Source organism: Parasteatoda tepidariorum, chromosome 6 (genome assembly GCF_982258835.1).
Source record: "Parasteatoda tepidariorum strain Cologne lab strain chromosome 6, Ptep-v5.0, whole genome shotgun sequence".
Taxonomy (NCBI): domain Eukaryota; kingdom Metazoa; phylum Arthropoda; class Arachnida; order Araneae; family Theridiidae; genus Parasteatoda; species Parasteatoda tepidariorum.
In genome coordinates this window covers 38,513,868-38,525,156 of record NC_141760.1, presented here as the reverse complement: position 1 = coordinate 38,525,156, position 11,289 = coordinate 38,513,868, and the positions used below count along the sequence as shown (strand labels likewise).

Sequence of the window (11,289 nt, the reverse complement as noted above, 5' to 3'; positions counted from 1 at the left end):
AATAAGTTAGTTGTAGTGAAAAAAAATATAATTTCCTTAACCATGAATAAACAGATTTTCTGACTATTGTAACGGATGAGTTTACAATAAAAAAGTATCGAATTTTGTCGAAAATTAGTCTTACTTTATTTATAAACATAAGCGTTTTCATTCCACGCTACACTTCATTTAACTTTCGTGAATAGACAATAAATTGGCCATATGCATATATGAATTGTTTACTTAGGAAAATTAAATTCAGAAATAATGATTTCATAACATCGTTGAACTCAAAACCAATAAATCTAGATGTATGTTTTTGTAAGGGATAAGAATAGAAAACAAATGTACGAAATAACAAATGCATTGAAATCAAAGAAATTAGTATCAGGGAAAAAGTTAATTTTGAAATGTATTCTCGAACAACTGTAATAAATCATATTGCAGTAAATATTGTTAAATATTGCTTGAATTCAAAATATTGAAGGAAAAAAGATATTTATTCCTTTCTTATAATGAATTATTATACATTTCATATCATTTTGAGTAAAAATTAAGTGTTATTTCCTTTTGTCATTGGTATCCAAACTAAAAACTTTTTTATTGAATCATGTTTGGTATGTTTTGCACCACATGAAATTTAAGTGTAAATCAATATTTTTACTATATTTTTTATTTAATGAGGAAGCCATTCTTAAAATGGTAATTAATAAGAGTCCACTTTAAAAGCGAACTTTCAGTCTGAAATTTGTAAATAAATGTATTTTGTCATTCATGCTTACGACTGCTCACTCGCTTGATCTTACAATTATTAGTTGCCAACACATAGAAGAAAATGTAGGATTTTTTTTTGCAGCATCAGAAAAAAACGCTCTGTTTTCATTAAACCTCAAACAAAAATCGAATTTAAAAAAAGCTTTTTCTCTTAAAAAATGTACTTAGAGATGCCTCTTTTTCTCCAAATACTGTATAAGCAGAAGATAAACAAAAGTAGTTATCTACTTAATGTTAATAACAAAAATAAAAAATGTGTTTTATTAAAAAAATGTGTTTCCTGGTAGAAAATTCACGTTCACAGTCATCTAAATAGGAAAACCGAGTATTTATACGTGTGTATGAATGTATGTATGCCTAATTGTATGTACGCATGAATTTATTTATGTATAGATGTATGTATACGTGTATGTGCGAGTGCATATACCTAATACAAATCCATTGAACGGACTAGTGATTAATTTAGTGTATACTTGCAATAATAAGATGTATACATGCAAGAAAAAACAACATAAAATTGAAATTATAATTAAAAAAATTGGAAAATTGTCGCAAATTCTAAATATCATAAATTAAATACTGCATGTACTATAAATCTATGTAAGGCTTTTTCCTTCTGTGAGTTGATTTTCTAATTCATATAATGGCTGATTTAACAATATGAATTCACACCGGTATATATACAAAAATAACAAAATATAAAAGCTCTGCATTTTTGTGCGATATTAGGCTATTATACGGTTGTAAACCTATTATAGCTCTATTTAAATTATGAACCTATACTTTTATACTATGTTCTAATTACCACAATCCCTAAAACAACAGTATCAGTAATATTTAATACCACATTTAATTAATCATCATTAGCTTCAGAAATAGTTTTAAAAAAACGCAATATTATTATTGATGAAAATGATACTATTGGTATTGTGTTGAATGGTATTTTTATTAAATACTATGTATACTACATATATATATATATATATATATATATATATATATATATATATATATATATATATATATATATATATATATATATATATATATATATATATATATATATATATATATACTAACAGTTTAATAAATACTATATATACTAAGACATTTATTGTAGGTATGGTGGAAATGGGGTTTTTACAACCCACTGAAAAGGAAAAGTGCTATAAAAATTGTTGATTACTGTAATTTATGACAATCAGGAGTTGAAATATAGAATAATGCAAAATGATACTGAATGCAGTTAGCATTTATTTTGTTGGGATGAACTACTAAAAACGTGATTTGCTCAGTCCAATATTGTAAACCTTTGAAAATAACAGCATATATAATAAATAGAAGAAATCGGAATTATTTTATCTTAATTAACTGTGCCGGTACCAAGTCTCTGTTTTGTGCATGGTTTCGTAGAGTTGAGATCATTCCCTCTTTATTGATGATGCACTTTTTTCATCCCAAAGAACTAGTATTCAACTAGAAAACAATAAAATAAACATTATAAAAATTTATGCAGTCAATATCGCAACAGAATTAGAATTCCACAAGAGAAAATAACTCCCTAGAGTTGATTTTATTTTAGTTCTATTAAATAATTGCATTAATCGTAATTTTTTAACAAATATTTCCTTTTAAGATCGTTCTGAAATTTTTTGCTTACAACGTGTTTAAAAATTAGAATGAAAGCTGACATAAATTTAAGTATGCAAACTGTTTTTAAAATAAATAATGTTGAGTATTTTTCTCCTCTGTGTTATTTGCTTGCTTTGTAACAGTTCTATCTATTATTACCTTAAATTTACATATATAGTTGAAATTCGAACAAGAGTCTGAATTATCTAAAGTCAAAAAATTTGTAAAGTTATGGCACAGCCTTATATTTTTACTGGAGTATAAATATAGCAGACTATGCATTCCACATCAGAAGACTGCTATAAACTCTACAGTAAAACATTTATGACCGAACCATATCTAAATACCTTATGCTTAGGGTAACAAAATCTAGATAAGAAATTTCAGCAAATGTACAACTTTATTGACTTGTTTATATGTTTAACTTATTGCCACTAAAATATTTTGGCTGAAATCTTTGATTTTCTTTGAAATGTCTGTGGTATAAGAAAAGACATAATTTTCCATAGCTCAATTTATTCACTATATTCAGTTAATATTTTTTAATAAATATATAGAAGAGTAGATCATTTTTATGTAGTCGATTTGTTTTGTAAAAAAGAGATTATTCGCACTGTAAATTGTGTGATATGTATCGAAGAAATGTTTAACTAAATATTAAAATAACGCAAAATAACTATGTTTTTATGTTTAAAATTGATATTTTTAGTGTTTAACTTCAGTTTAAGAATAATTTACACGCATTGTTGATAAATTTATAGGATAGTTTATGAATTTTCAACTCAGAATTTCTATTAAAACTAATTATTATAGTATATCCAAACTTTCATCGATCTTTTTCAAATAATTAGATTAAATGATCAGATAAAGAAATCACATATAAAACTTTAATAATTCTCCTCTGCATCACCATAAGTTTTATAATACCATTTTTTAAAGTTTCATTCATTTTTAAATAACATATGGCAACTATTTATAAATAGTTTTGCGTGATTTTTGTAATCTAGACGAAAATGCCGGATTCCAGTTTAATCAACCTATCTAATTTTTTCCAACTCTTTTCTATATTCTTAAATAGTTAATCGATCTTTTCTTTTTAATCACATATAATTCTCTCCGTCATTCGAGTGGACTTCCTTTTAGATTTTTAATAGTTAACTAAATTCAATAAATTAGTATTTGAGCATAATTGTTGTTTTACTCTTTTTTTTCCTCCTTTAAGTGAAGTCGGTAGGGTCATTAGAGCTTATATCAAAAATGCTAAATATGACCGTATTTGATGTACATTTTCTAAGAAACCACCAATAATATAGCTTGAAAATTTTGGGAGGATATTTGAGATTACATCAGTTGTATGCTGTGATAATGTTTTAGCGTCAACAGGAATACCTTTTGAGTCATGAAAGATTTTTGATGAAACTTTTTAAAAACATTTACAGTTCTCAGTTCATAATTTTTAAAAAATAGTTTCTGCCAAAGATATATATTAACAGTTATCACAAAGTAAAAATGTTTATGTAAATATTCTGTGAAAAAAAACTGTAGCAATAGCTTGTTTAGATGCTGAGAAAAGGTACATCGAAAAAGGTCAGTTTTAGCATTATAGTTAAAGTTGTACCCTACCTACTCCATAAGTCGACTCCTTAAGACACTACAGCTAGCTGCTGGCCATGGCTGATCCCAAGTAATTTTTGCCATTTTGTTCCATCTACAGCAGTCTCGTCTTGATTCCCTTATTTACGATATTAAATTCTTTCTCAACCGAATCAAGCCACACCTAATTGGTGGTCTTCCTCATGTTTCCCATGGGATTAGTAAATGTGAGTCATTTTACTGGGTCTATATTATCAGATCGAAAATAGATGCCCAAGACATCGTAATCTATTGCTTTTCATAACTTTAACAATATTAGGTTGCTGTACTTGTTAAATTTCAAAGTTTCTCAAGGATCCCCAGCTACTGTTCTCTGGACTGCATCAAATCTTTTTCTTAATATTTTCCATTCTAAGGTCAAAATTTATTTTCGTGTAATTTGATTATTACCCAGCATTCACTCCCATAAAGCAGAATAAATCGAGTTAGTGTTTTATAGCTGATATTATTATTTTTTTTAAATTATAAATCAAAGTTTTAGCAGGCTTTTGTGGCCATGATAGCATTTATAGGATGTAACGAGCGAGCCTGTTTTTATCTTGATGGTCAAATCTAAGTAATGGTGGTAATTCAGTGAGGGTAAGTCCAAGATAATTGAACTGTGAAACTTTTTCAAAGGTGTGATTCTTCACAGCACGTGGGTGAGGATTAGGTGCATTGTGGGAAGTATCCTTGGATTTTTTATCACCGTTTAATTTTAGGTTTAACATACATGTCACAGCTTCTAATAAATTAATTGCATCCCTGACAAATTTTCTGAATCTAACAATTAAGGTGATATCCTCCGCAAATACCAAGGTGTGTAAAGTCTTCTGGCAGATGGCTCCTTTAGCTGCGAGACCAGATATCACTTATCAAGCTATAATCACTTTTCAGGGGCCAAGTTGAGCAGTAAATACGACAGAGCATATTATTGTCTTCTCAAATCTAATTATCTTAATTATATTTCAGAATTAAAATTATATTTTAAATGCATGTAAATATCTCTCACAAGTCTGGATAAAATCAAATAAAATTAAGTCTCTAAGTATTTTATACTGCAGATTGCTGTTAGTTAATTAATTTCGAAACTTAATAGTATGTTTCGTGATTAATGAAAATGAATTTTAAATTTATGTAAAAAAATGCTGTGGTTACAACATCTGTAAAACAAACAAAACGTTAGGAAACAAATATTAAAATAACGATATTTTAAAAGCTAAGATTTGTTGAAAGTAATTATTAGAAAATAAATGAATAAGTCTCTAATTCATATTTCTATCCAAGCATTTGAGAGTTAAAACCATATTTTTTCATTTCTCATCAACATTTGCGGTGTGCTTTATTTTAAACTTCTGTTTTACGGATCTTAGGGACTAATTTATACATTTTTAAAATAGTATTTCATTAAAAATTAAAAAAAAAAATTCTCTGACAAAAAGCTATTTTTGGTGCAGTTAAAATAAAACTAAATCCTTATTAAAAGATATTATAAAGCTTTGAATAAACACTGACAACAGTCAGATCAAAAATATCTGCGAACCTTTGTAAACAGAACGGAGTATATAGCTAAAATAAAAATACAAACCATTGAAAAGCCATTATTTTAATAATCAAATAATTATTATTATAATAAAACTATTATAAAGCTTTGAAATAAAATTAAATCAATCCTTAAAAGTCGTGTGAATTCTAAAAACAAGTAAAACTATTGCAGCTAATCTATTAAAAAAAATCTTTTTTGTTTGGTATATACTGAAACTAGAAAGATATGAATACATGTAATTTGGATTTGTTTCAGCGAAGTATTTTTGGAAACAGTGAATAGTAATGGTATAAGTAATGAAATTCTAAAAGAGATGGCCAAAGTTATGTTTTCATAAATTATTTCTTACATTCATCTTCAAAAGAAAAAAAAACACCATAATAAATCTAAATATTTGTGATTTTTTTCTTCTTTTAGATCACTTTTAGTTTTTATTTGCTCCCATGTCTTTTTTAAAAGTTTTCTTAAAGAGAAATCAACGAAAGTTTTATAAAACTTCGTAGTAGAACCTCCCAAATTCCTTTTTCTTATTACTAAAACTCGAATGAAAGTACTTCAATTCAGTTTCTTTTGCTTATAAATAGCATCATTTTCAAACAGCGGTTGTTTTGGTATTTCAGAAGCAAGTTTCAACTTTTTAGTGGTGTATCTTATTAGATTGTAAAGTAAGAACGATATATTTAGGTTTCAAAAAATTTAAACTGAAGGAAATAAGAGTTCTATGTTAATCCTGTAAAGCTTTGTACATGGAACAATTTTTAATTATAAAATTCTCTTATATTGTTTTTGAGAATCCACTTATAAGTTTGGAAGCTTTTTCAGTTGACAAAGGAGTGTTTGTTTCAACCATTATTTCATGATTTTTTTATTTATTTATACAATTTTTTTAATTGTTTATCTTCTTATAAATAGTATGCATGCGATTATTTAAGCATTCAAGCATAATGAAACAACGGCTAATATTTTCTTATCATTTTTATACAAAATATTATCTTTCTTAATATTTGCTTGCTTTGCTATATAAAGCTTGCTTTGTGGCAACATGATATTTACTCCTTTAATAATAGAATTAAAGATTATTTTTCTGTTGCAAGTCATGCACAGATTTACCCATTTTTAAAATTCGCATTCAGAACGGATAGAGTGCAATTTATTTTAAGCTAACTTTGGGGAAATTTTCTAAAACACCTATAGTTAAGACAGTTTTTGATGATGAAACGTCATGATATTTTTTTCGAATTCATCTACTTATGTGCGCAAAATATGGAACAGACCATCCTAAATAATTTTTTTAACTAGATTTGCTGATTGGATTTTCACGTTTTAGGAATCAATCTTAATGGTTCCAGAGGGTGACTTCAAATATGTTTACTAATTAGTGCAGACCATGTTTTAAGTTACGAAATCAGACAAAAAAACGTACTTTATCTAATAAAACATGCCTATTTTGACCCCCAAGTTATAGGGGCAGACGCCATCTGGGAAATGTGATTTTAATAGTTCGGTCAATAGAACTGTTCAAAATTGTGAACCTCCTAATGTTATTTTATCATGGTGCACATTTCTTTTATCTCGTGCACTTTTTAAGTAAATTGAAAAGATTCTGTAGCGAATTAAAAAATTTGATCATCTAAAGATAATCCCATGCAAATATATCTTTTAGTATTTTTTTATTTAATAATCGGAAAAATTTTTATTTGCAAAGTATGCAATTTCTTACATCATTTTATAGAACGTAATTTCCCATAGAAAAATACAAAAATTGAACGAAATCTGTCAAATAGTTCCTGAGGAATTCAATTTTTAAAAAATCATATTTTTAAGAAATTAAGATTAAGTCCTAAAACTTAAAAATTGAATTATTAGATCCAGAGGTATTGAGTAGTTGAAGTTCATTTTACGTCGCACTAGAGCTGCTCAATGGGCTATTGGCGACGGTCTGGGAAACATCCCTGAGGATGATCCGATGACATGCCATCACAATTTTCATTCTCTGCAGAGGGGATGGCACCCCCGCTTCGTTAGCCCAACGACCTGCACGCGAAGTCGAGTACTTTACGGTAGCACAGTTTAACGAGGACCAATTCCGCACACCCTCGGTCCCTACGCAAACTGATCCAAGTGGCCACCCACCCGCACTCTGACCGCAGCCAGTGATGCTTGACTTCGGTGATCTGCTGGGAATCGTGTCTTAACGATCAGTCCACTGCGGGACCCAGATGTATTGAGTGTAATCTATTTGTTTTTAAACTGCACACTGTACATTACAATATAATGTATTTGTTAATAATGTAAAAGTTTTGCATTAAAAAAACCTGACAAAAATAATTTGAAAATTCACCATGAAATCGAATCCCTAATGATTTATATTTGTCACATCTGCATAAATTTCGAAACTAGTCAACTAAATATTGTTAAAATCAATGTGAAAAAAATAATATCTTTGTTTTTAATTCTTATCCTCTACTTTGAAGATTTTCTTCCACGAGATCAAGAAGAATAAAACTATCACAAATAGCAACATTTCGACTACTTTATCGTAAACTTTTATCTTTTAACTTTTAACTATTAATTGGTATCTTGACCTATCATACGATAGACGAATTATAAACTTGAATACTACAAGCTTTCTTCTTTAAAAATAATGAGCAACATAATAATCGTTATGTTCTAATCTTAAGTTAAAAGGAATGTCGTATTTCAATTTTTCGCTATTTTGGATTTTTCTGACCTCTTCTTTTCTTTTTGGATTCGGATTTTTTCGCCATTTTAGATTTGGATTTAAGATTTTTTGGATAATTAAGATAGACAGAGTTTGTACCAAGCCATATTTTAACTACACTCTTAGAAACTTTTTTTCAATTTTTAACTATATCAACTTGATTCATTACATGGTATACGGGTTAGCATACTATAAGTTTTCTTTTTCTAAAGCTAGTAAAATGCAAATTTGCTTATCGCTTGTATTTTATCCTCTTCTCTGTTGAATTTTTTTCTAATTTCCGACCCCAAAAAAGTTTTTTTTTTTTGCTGAAAATTATTATATGCTCTATGCTAAATTCCAAAATATTTTTGTCAGCAGTCAGTTTTTTGTTTGACCGATTGGTGGTGAAATATGCGATGTATCGTCTATTGATCCTACTTGTTTTCCCTGCAGTGCTCCCTAGTTTGTTGTTGTTTTTTTTTGAAAGGAAACAAAAAACATTGTGACTACATATTTATTAACTCTATCGCAATAAGGATGTGTTTAAGATAAATGCTTGCATAAAATAATTAATAAAATTAGCAAGAAATATTTTGGAAAATAATCCTTCAGCCTTAACCTTAACGTTAAAGCAGCTTTACAAACTGTCTTGGACATAAGAGAGCAGAAAATACCACAAAAATTGAAACGGTTGAACTAATGAAAACGAAATTACAGAAAATACAAAATGGTTTTGATTTCAATTCAAGGCGGGAAATTTCACTGCGAAAATTGTGAAGAAAGTATGACTGGTTGAGCCCTCTCTTAACAATATTCAAAAATATAAAAATGACCACGGGAATTACAGAGACGCGTAAGTAACGACTAATTCAATTTCAATGATTCAATTTTTCTCTTCGTCGCATGGCATGCGACTCTGGCTATAAGAGTACAAAAACGCCAAAAGTATGAGAAACGACGCCGACAAAGTAAGTTTTGCTCATAATTCTGGAACTATTATGTACCATTTTGTTAATTGTGTTTCAAAGTTGTAACTCTAATTTTGATAACTATAATTTTGAAATTACTTTCCACCTCAACAAGATAGCATTTTCTTCTCTCAGCAAAATAGTTTGGTGCATTTAGAATTAGTTAATGAATTTGAAAAAGTTTGCTCGTTGTTAGAAATGTTATTCTAAAATTACCGTAAAATAACCAGCAGCAGTCGATTCATCCGATTTACCGGAAAGGTTATGGTAAATAACACATTTTACCTATAGGATTTTGAGACCGTTTACAACTAGTACGATTTAAAAATCACGAATAAAAAACTATACAGCTTTTTTTCTTCCTATTTACAACAAGCACGGTTTTTAAAACCATAAAAAGAAGAAATTTAACTTGATATTGGAGTAAGGCTATTCGATAGGTATTGGACATTAGAGTTAGATTGTGGTAGAGTTGTGTTTGTTCAAATGAACCATCGAATGTGGTTTAATTAAATTATCTGATTGTTTCACCTATCGCATTGATCGGAAATACTAATTTTTTGTGTTGAGCATCTTTATGGTTCTGTCATTTATGAGTGAGAGAATGTATCGTTAGTCCAGGGTCGCAAATTGGGGAAGTACAGTGAAAATCTCTTGTGCTGTTAAAGGGAACAAAGAAAATATTTTGATGTCAAAGCTGGGACTAGAACCCTGTTCTCTCAGCAATGAGATTGCTAGATTAGCCCTCACGGCTGCAACATGAACCCGGCGGCAGGGAGCTAAGTGGCTTTATTAGGCGGGTCTACTTGGAGCAATAAAATTCTGGTTGTTTAACCGCATTTATTAAAATCAGTTAATAAACAGTTTTTCATACTGATAACAGTTTGAATACCATCTTATTTGTAGTTATTTGACGGTTTGATTATTATTGTAAAATAACATTTAAACAAATTGTGTTTAAATACATTTCTAACAGTGCGGTTTAATAAGTTGAATTTCTGTTTTCCATGCTTTCGTAAGAATTAATGTTTAGTTTTGTAAGAATAAAAGACTTATATTCACAGCATAAATTAATATCGCAAAATTTGAGCATTCTGTCTCAAGTGATATGGTAAAAATCAGCGAAACTTTATTTTTTCGAAAACTTAGTATTTCTAGAAAAGATACTTTCTAGAATAATAAAATGAATGATTTAATTATTTCTAGAGTAAATCACTGCAAAAAACTGGTAAATACCGCAATACAAGAACAGTAAACCACAATAACAATTTTCAAAGCAGATAAATGTTATCTGATAACCATTTCCGGATATCACGGTCAATAAGAAGTTGGTCACCATGGGTCTATCCATTGTGATGCGTATCTAGACAAAATGTTATGGTGAAATATACAGTAAAAATGAAATGGTACAGTAGAAACAAATGTCTTACATTGATTTTTACTTCAAAAGTTTGCAGAAAATGTTTACGGCTTATGATAAACGTTTGACAGTAGATAATAAAGTTTGAACATATCCTTTCTATTAAAATAAAATTTTTTTCAGAATTACTGACAATTATTTACATACATACTTATGCGAACCAAAGTTCTAAAAAAAATTTCTTCTTTTTTTACACAACTATCAAAAAGATAATTAAATGCAATGTTTTTAAAATGAGATTTTTTGACAATGCGTTTTGCTAGAATTTCGCCACTTTACATTGTTAGAAAAGTATTAAAATAAAAAATACACAAATAAATGTGATACTTTTTTAAAAATTCCAATCACCGTAAAGAATCCTCAAAAATTGCAGTAAAATTTTTACAAATCAAAATATAACCATCATGCCGTCATTTTTACAGCAAAAATTACTAAATCACCGCAATTCAGCAAATATAACTGCGAAAACTACTGAAAAAAATTTAACGGTAAGAAAGCACTTAATTCCAGTGCATTTCACAGTTAGTTTTCAGTATTTATTTACAGTGTATTGTTAAGAACAACAATCAGTCAGAAACTCTTTATTTATGACTTTGTTTATCGTAATTATAAGCAAAATGAATATTTGCTGTCG

General features: G+C 28.5%; 1 long non-coding RNA gene across 2 annotated transcripts in view; it reads right to left on the bottom strand.

The window, feature by feature from the left end:
- Positions 1–1,883: 1,883 nt before the first annotated feature.
- Positions 1,884–11,289, bottom strand: part of LOC122269938 (uncharacterized) — a 181,914-nt gene continuing 172,508 nt past the window's right edge. The window contains exon 5 of one of the 2 annotated variants that reach the window (XR_011636430.2): positions 1,884–2,229. This is a non-coding gene — a long non-coding RNA (uncharacterized LOC122269938). The remainder of the gene's footprint in view (positions 2,230–11,289) is intronic. The other variant, XR_006225498.3, reaches the window with a different exon arrangement.